This window comes from Amblyomma americanum, chromosome 11 (genome assembly GCF_052857255.1).
Source record: "Amblyomma americanum isolate KBUSLIRL-KWMA chromosome 11, ASM5285725v1, whole genome shotgun sequence".
Classification (NCBI taxonomy): domain Eukaryota; kingdom Metazoa; phylum Arthropoda; class Arachnida; order Ixodida; family Ixodidae; genus Amblyomma; species Amblyomma americanum.
In genome coordinates this window covers 92,924,895-92,932,537 of record NC_135507.1, presented here as the reverse complement: position 1 = coordinate 92,932,537, position 7,643 = coordinate 92,924,895, and the positions used below count along the sequence as shown (strand labels likewise).

Below are 7,643 nucleotides of genomic sequence, written 5' to 3'. Positions count from 1 at the left end.
ACATGGACTTCCTGCCGTGCCTGAACCCGTTCCGGGGAGTCAACAGAGTAGACTACCACCTGCTACGGCCAGGGGTGTCTCCAGCGCTGTTGCCACCCATCCGGGTGGTGCCCCCATACCACGGTGAAAGGCATAGCTTAGGTGAGCGAACGCCGCCGCCAGCCCTCGGATATACTATTGTGCTTCCTTTTCGCTCGACAGATGGCGCTTCCAACTTGTGCCCGTAGCGGCGCCGTTCGTGGCTTTAGCACAGCGTCTCCGTATGCAGCTCCAGGAAAACTTGCGGTCATCAGCAGATTTTTTAGGCGTTTATTATACTGTGAATCATCGTCTGTGTGTGAAAGCGGCTGAACGCATGCCGTAGTTCTGTTACGCGAGAACGGCATGCGCTTTCTGTGAGGATGAAAGTGGGTGTTTTCCGTAGCCCAGAAAAACTTAAAACCCAGGTAGAACCTTATGTGTTTATTTCACACATGAAGCAAAAATTAGTCACTGCAAAACTAGATTACGCACGGAACACCTATTTTCCACTGTTGTGTATACAATCAAAATAACAAAGAGTACACTCAGCTCGGCTGCTTGTGGTCACCCAAGTTTGGACATTTTACGCAAGTCCTGGCCTTTTTCAACGTGCTTGCGTTTCAACTGACGGCAGTACTGACGCATACGAAGGCTTATATAATAATGGAGTAGCTTGGCGAGAATGTCCTCCCTGTGGATAGTACAAGGGAAAGTGAAAGTGAAGTTCTCTAGTACAGCATCAATTGTTTTATCGTAGGCATCTCCCAGATTCGCGTATTTAGAGAAAAAGTTTTCAGCTTCCATAAAAAGCTGATAGAGGTGCATGTTAGGGTGCGTGAGCCAGCCCCTTGTTTTGCAATTAACGAGCTCAGCTTCGGGCACCTTTGACAAGCCTTTCTGACCCTCCAGTGCTTTCTTGCACGTAGTGCAGGAGGTATGATTGAAAATTTTCCTGGATACAAACACTGTAACATAATAAATTATACGCTCAACAACACTTGCATCGTTATCATCACACACAAACACTTCATCGCACTCCCAGCTTCCTTCAGCAATTAGGCCGTCGAGCCGCTCTTTCAGCTGGTACAGCTTGTTCAGATCCTTCGATGGTGAGCTGTTATATGCGTTCTTAAAGTCAGCCAAAGTCACAACGCCGTACTGTTCTTTCTCGGAAGCTGAACAGTTACCAAACCGCTGTGGCTTCAGGAGGGAGTAAAGCGACAGCATACGGTACAGTTGCAAGAACGTTGGGAAAGTTGAATGTTCGTTTTGGCCACCCGCTTGTCGAATAACACCAAAAAAACATTCCAACGGGTCTTGATTCATTTTTCCGGACAGCACATACCTGAAATCGCACTTTTTCAACAGGTAGATTGACAGCTCACGAGCAGATTTGAGCGTCACCATTAGTCCTTCCGCAGTTGACCGGCTTAGGGAGAGATCTTGAGGAATTTCTCCTTTTGCAACTTCTTCCTCACATTCGTCAAGCCAATCAGAGGCACTCTCAAGAACTTTAAGATCATTGCAGTCTAGAGTCAGACCTTCTCCGGGAAAGCGCCGGTTCAGGGCATCAAATAAGTTGTTCATAAAGATTGTGAACTCAACGGTCGGTTTATCATTAAACAGCCGAGGTGCTCCTCTACGTTCGTAAAACAAAATTCCTTTTGCTACGGAATTGCTGAAAATTTGGGTTGCCAATTTCACTCTCATTTTAAGCATGTTGGGAGGATTAACATGATTGTACGTCAATTTTGGGCATACTATCAGCTCAGTTGCGTTTTTGGTGTCTGCTACAAACAGGGCGTCGTAGCAAGACCATTTAATGAACTTTCCGCCTTTCTTCAACACTTTTTTGTCATACAGACGATTGCGTATGCACTTGATGAGATGAGGTGCGTCTGCGAAGACATGCACCTTTCGCGATGTATCCAGTGGATGATCAAAGGCATTTACAACATGCCCCAGAGCACCGCTGATTCCAAGCTGTCTTCACATTGCTCTATTAGTAGAGGCGCCATCACAAACAACACCATCTACTAAAAGGCCCGCTTCTTCTAAGTGTACAATGCACTGAAGCAGTAGCTGTGCTAGGAGCGTCCCTTTCGTAGGTCTCTTGGAGGCAAACACAGCCACTGGCTGCAAGTATTTTTCTCCGAATGGTGGGAAGGCGAAAACGAGCCCGTGATCAGCCGGCTTATTTCTTTGGCTGTTCTTCTCACCAAAGTCCACAAGCCCGGCATATGTCATTGTTCGTGAGTTCACCGTGATCTCTTTTCTGACTTGAATCTCGTCAAGAATGAGGATCCCTCTTCGTTGAAATGCTGGTTTCGGGGAAACTTTCATTTTAACGGCCTTAAAAAACGCTTCGTCAAAACCACACTTCAGCCCCACTAAGCTGATGTACTTCCTGATAGTGGAAACGCATGGCAGAGGTAATATGGCATTGCTGCGCAGAAAAGAGTATGCCGCAGGGCTTCGGATGTTTAGCAAAAGGCACAGCAGCAGCCAGTCGTCAGTGTACCTTCTGTTCTGCTTCGTCGTGCATTTAGCTGCAGCAATGCACTCCTTTACAAGAAGCAACTGTGCTGCAGGTAAATCAACACTTTCTAGCTTCTCTGCGAGCCCTTCCTCTTTCAGTTTTGCGAATTCTTGCTGACAGTTTTTCAGCTGATTCATAAGCAATTTGTTTCGTGCTAAATGTCGTGCTCGAGACCGCAGTACAGTGGCTTTTGCATGGCGCAATGCGTTGATTCTTTGAAGTTGGGCAGACGGTACACTTTTCCTCACAGCAGAAAGCCTGATCCGTTGAAGCGGTACTTTCTGTTTTGCCCTTGCCATTTGGCGATCAGCATGCAATTGCAACGTTTTGTGGAGGCCACTGCATGGCCGACATATGCCACCTGCGGGCGATAATAACGGGCATTTGTTATGTCTCCCCTTTTTTTCGTTGTCCACATAAGCACATTCTGTCAGCACAGACGGAAAGCTTTTTAAACTTGGTCCACCGCAGCAAACGTTCGCATTGTCACACGTTCTTACCATGCTCTCAAGATCAGATGTTGTTAAGACAGACGGGCTGATTCCTATTGCTGTGCAGTCGACTGGCCTGTCGAAAATCTAGACTTGGACCGCCATATCTTAGTTTACGTGCAAAGACTTCTTATTGAATATACAGCAGCTTCCGTCACCGTAGACTATGCGAGCACCAATGACCAGAACGTCTTTGGTCCCCTCTTCATCGATCCGATGTACTGCCCACGATGACCTTGGTAAGCACATGTTCGCTGCGAAGTCGAATAAGTCGTCGAATGGAGAGTGGTTTAGAGCTTCAGTGCCATCGCTGTTTTCCTCTTCGTGGCTTGTGGCTGCGGTCTTGGACACTTCCGCACCATGTGATGAGCCCTCAGATATGCTGGTGTAATTCGGGGGACGCACAGAAGTTGCCGCAGGTTTCTCTATCCGCTTCACTCTTTTTCGGGGACTCGTGATCTTCTTGGAAAGGTAACTCGGTGCTCCTTCGAAAATTGAAGGCACAGCGTCCTTTGTTAGGCCAGCTCTTCTATTCCCTCACATAAGAACGTGACCATCTATTTCGGAGGACCACGCTTTTAGAATAAAAGGAGGGGCAAAATGTTTCTCACACACACGGTCCGTCCGCTGCAGCACGCGATCTTTGCGCGGGATTGCTCTTCTCCATGCCTCCAACCTGGCGTCGTCATTCGGTGGCTTGAAAAGTGATAACTTTTCCCCACAAGACTTGTAGCCTGTCTTACAAAACGGCACGAAGCACTTCCCCATGTCACCAGTGCATCAGCAATAAACACGACCCACACAAAAGCGATATCCGGACAGGAAAAGGCGCGTAACAGCCGCTACGCGGGTAATATGATGGGCACACGTGTGCATGGAAACTCCCTATAGCGGGCCACAGTTTGGTGCGCCCTCTCTTGAACTGCGGGCTAACTACTGCACTATCCTCCCGGCACGGAGCGGCGCCTCTCCCTTGCCGTTCGCTCACTTAGCCTACTCTTACACCGTGCCCCACACCAACGACACCGGCTTCACCTCCACGGGCGCTTGGACCGCGAGCTTGTACGACGCAGCCAGCGACGCCAGCCCAAGCACGTCGGACGCCGCCAGCAACGCCAGCCCAGGCACGGCGAACGCCGCCTTGACGGCGCCTACTGGATCCATACAATGCCGCAGCCGCATCGAACCAACCGTGAGCACGAACGCCAACCGCTAATAGTAGAACACTATAGTAGACGCTAGTAGCAGTGTGCCCGGGTCGTGTGTATTTATAGCCTTTGTGCTTTGTGTTAGTTTTGTTAGTTTTGTGTTCTAGTGTGTGTGCCACGTAGGGTGTATTAAATGTGCGTTTGTGTGGGTATACCCGTCGCCTAGTCAATTCTTTCGGTCCGAGTGTTCTCTGGAGAGATCCGTGACAAACCCCTAACCGTTTTTTCTTTGTATTAATCATTTCTTTCTCGTCGTTCGGGTCTGTGGTCACTACCTGACGATGTTGTCCTCGCTTATCACTTTCAATATCCCACTGGCCCGGGCAAGGTGTTGTTTCCTTCAGAGTTTTCAATATTGCTTCATTTTATTTTTTATGTTAAAGCCTACCGTCGAATTTTGCCAATTAATATTCTAAATGTACACTGCCGGTCCTGTCCCAACACACTTTTTGAAATAAATGCTAGGTATAATCTCTTATCTGTCATCCTAGTGCAACGCTCCAAACACACTTTGTAAAAACGCAACGAAAATTACTGATGAGATCCTCTCCTCTTCCAACACATTATTGATGACTAACTTGTCTTTCACTTCTCATCTGACAGACTTCGGTTGATATGCAATCCCTACAGATATTTTTCAGCATCATTAGAGATGACTCCTCCACGCCCTTGTTATCACAGGCGCAAAGTATTCCTAAAATTTGTTATCGTAATCCATGGAGTCCGTGTGCAGAGGCTGACTGACTCTGCATAGGCCTCTGTAGATTTATATAAGGAATGTTTCCTTCTCTCAAGAACATTTCCTGACTAAACAACGCGTTTTGTTGCGATTTGCAGTTACTTTAGCGAATACCTTGCAACGAATGAAATATAAGGAACTGAGATTTAAAATTGTCAGGTCCTCGCATTTTTCAAAGGGCAGACAGCTTTCGAGCGTGTAGGTGATAGCTGTACCTTTTGGTCAGACACTAAAATTGTTTTGCATTTGAAGGTTTATCTTGTGCCAAAAATTTACTTTGGTCAGACAGAAAAGATTTTGTTTGCATGTGAAGGTTTATCTGCTGACAAAAATTGCCTCCTTAGGGATTTCTTCACCAAGCTGTCATCAGTCATAAGCACAAGAATAACAAGCAGACGAAAGCGTTATCAGAGCGCAGTTGTTCATATAGCAAAGGAGACAGTGGAGTATAGGGATTACAAAATGAAGTGCGCGTCTAGGATGTTAGATAAAACAGGAAATTAGAATAAGAAAAGAAATTGATTGAAAAACAGCTAAGCTAATACAGGTACAACCGGCGGCAAAATAAGTGGAGCATGCGAGAGGCGGCCATAATCAGGTAAAACTGCATCGCCGCGTCGTCTTACGTTTGCGGTTCTGTGGTCGAGACATCGCAGTGCGCGTGCGCCTTGCTTCGTGCTCGCAGTAGTATCTTTTTTCTCGCTTGCAGTGGAATAGCTGATTAAATGCAGCGTTTGTGGGTAGGGGTCACTTTCTTTGTTCACAGCGTGACGCTCGCGGTTCGGCAAAAGTGCGAGCGTCACGCTGTGAACAAAGAAAGTGACCCCTACCCACAAACGCTGCATTTAATCAGCTATTCCACTGCAAACGAGAAAAAAGATACTACTGCGAGCACGAAGCAAGGCGCACGCGCACTGCGATGTCTCGACCCCAGAAGTGCAGCGTCAGACGACGCGGCGATGCAGTTTTATCTGATTCTGGCCACAAATCGCATGCTCCGAGTTATTGTACCGATAGCTACATCACAGTAGCATTTCGAGCCTTCAGCGTGGCTGCGCCGCCATGCTATCACGTGGTTGGTCACGTTGTGCGCAGCAGCTGCTGGCGGTGCGGCGCCGTGGCTGACCACGTGGTTGGTCACGTGGTTGGTCACGTGGCCAAGTTCCACTCGGCCAGCAGTAGCTATCGCGTCACTGTGTAGCCGCTATGCTACACAGAGCAAAGCACTGCGACGGTCCGTTGCCGATTTGCATGACCCGTCTCTGCATGACGACATATTGAAATGCCAGCAAATGCAGAAGTAAAAATTAGTGGTGGTTTAGCTCTGGTTAAACCTGGAGTGACGCGATAGCTACAGCTAGCCGAGTGGAACTTGGTCACGTGACCAACCAGCAGATTTGCATGTTGGTAGGTCGTTTGTTGCTGTCTTTTAAAAGCTCTGCTGAATATGATAAATGCATTACTGCATTTATTATGTGTTCGCGCTTTACACATCAGGTGTAGATTTATTGATCTGACTCGATTGTTTAATGATGTGCAAGGCTTAGCCAGATCGGTGAGCTGCGAACATCAGGTTGTTCGGGTGAAACGCGTGTTTTCAATCACTAGTATTTCCGTTTCAGCATTCATGTGTCGAGCTTGTTATTGCTCGCACACAACAGATCTGAACGGGAATGCAATCACTACGACTTCCAATTTCCAAGCGTGGTTTCAATATTTCTCGCGAATATTTCATGCTGCTCTGATGAAATGAGGCGAAAAGAGTATCCGCCTATAGAGAAATGCAGAATTTTATCAAATGAGCGATTGAGAAAATCGAAACAGAATATACATCTGTGCGGATATAGTTTGGTAAAGACTGGCAGAGCGACTTGCCTGCAGCTGTGAATAATTGCGGCGCCCAGCGGTTTACACACGTTTTGAGAAAGACCGGTAGGGTATAAGCACTGCCGTCACATCACGTCTGGCACTCTGAAAGACATTTTACCTTACGAGAGATATGTGCGGCTCACGCTGCAATGCGGAGGTCTCTACGCACTGCGCGACGATTTCAACGTGGCCATCGATGTGGCTCTTCACTAGTTGAGTTGAGTTGAGTGGTTGTAAGCTACCGGTGGGATTAGCCTTGCAGTTGCTGCCGGCAATTGCTCCACCATAGCGACACTTAAATAGAAATCACAGAAACACTGTCCGCAAAAACCCAAATAGACACTCCTGAGGTCACCATGTGGAGGCCAAATCCGTGTCCTGCAGGTAAAGTAGAAGAAGGCGAGAAGCATCCCTTCTACTCGACTGGCTCCCGCGCGGGAAAACAATGTCCTGAAGAGAACTGTGAGGAACTCCTGCCTTCTGAGGGATCCGAATAACAGAGCCCGTTCCGCGTTGTACAATGTACAGCACAAGAGGTAATGTTCTATGTCACCACACACACCACACGTTGAACACAATGGTGACAACGCTAGGCCAGTCTTATACATCCACGCCGGCGTACGAGCAGAATCCGTGCGAACGCGGTGCAGCAAAGTGGCTTGGTACCTTTTGAGACCCTTGGTCACACATGGCTGATGAGGAGAGCTCCACAAAGAACTGAAGTGGCACAACACCACATCTCTGAACATTTGCTTGACTTCATGAGGGACTATATG

At 47.7% G+C, this 7,643-nt stretch overlaps 1 pseudogene; it reads right to left on the bottom strand.

Moving 5' to 3' along the window:
• Positions 1-585: 585 nt before the first annotated feature.
• Positions 586-3,858, bottom strand: LOC144109806 (uncharacterized; annotated as a pseudogene).
• Positions 3,859-7,643: the final 3,785 nt, after the last annotated feature.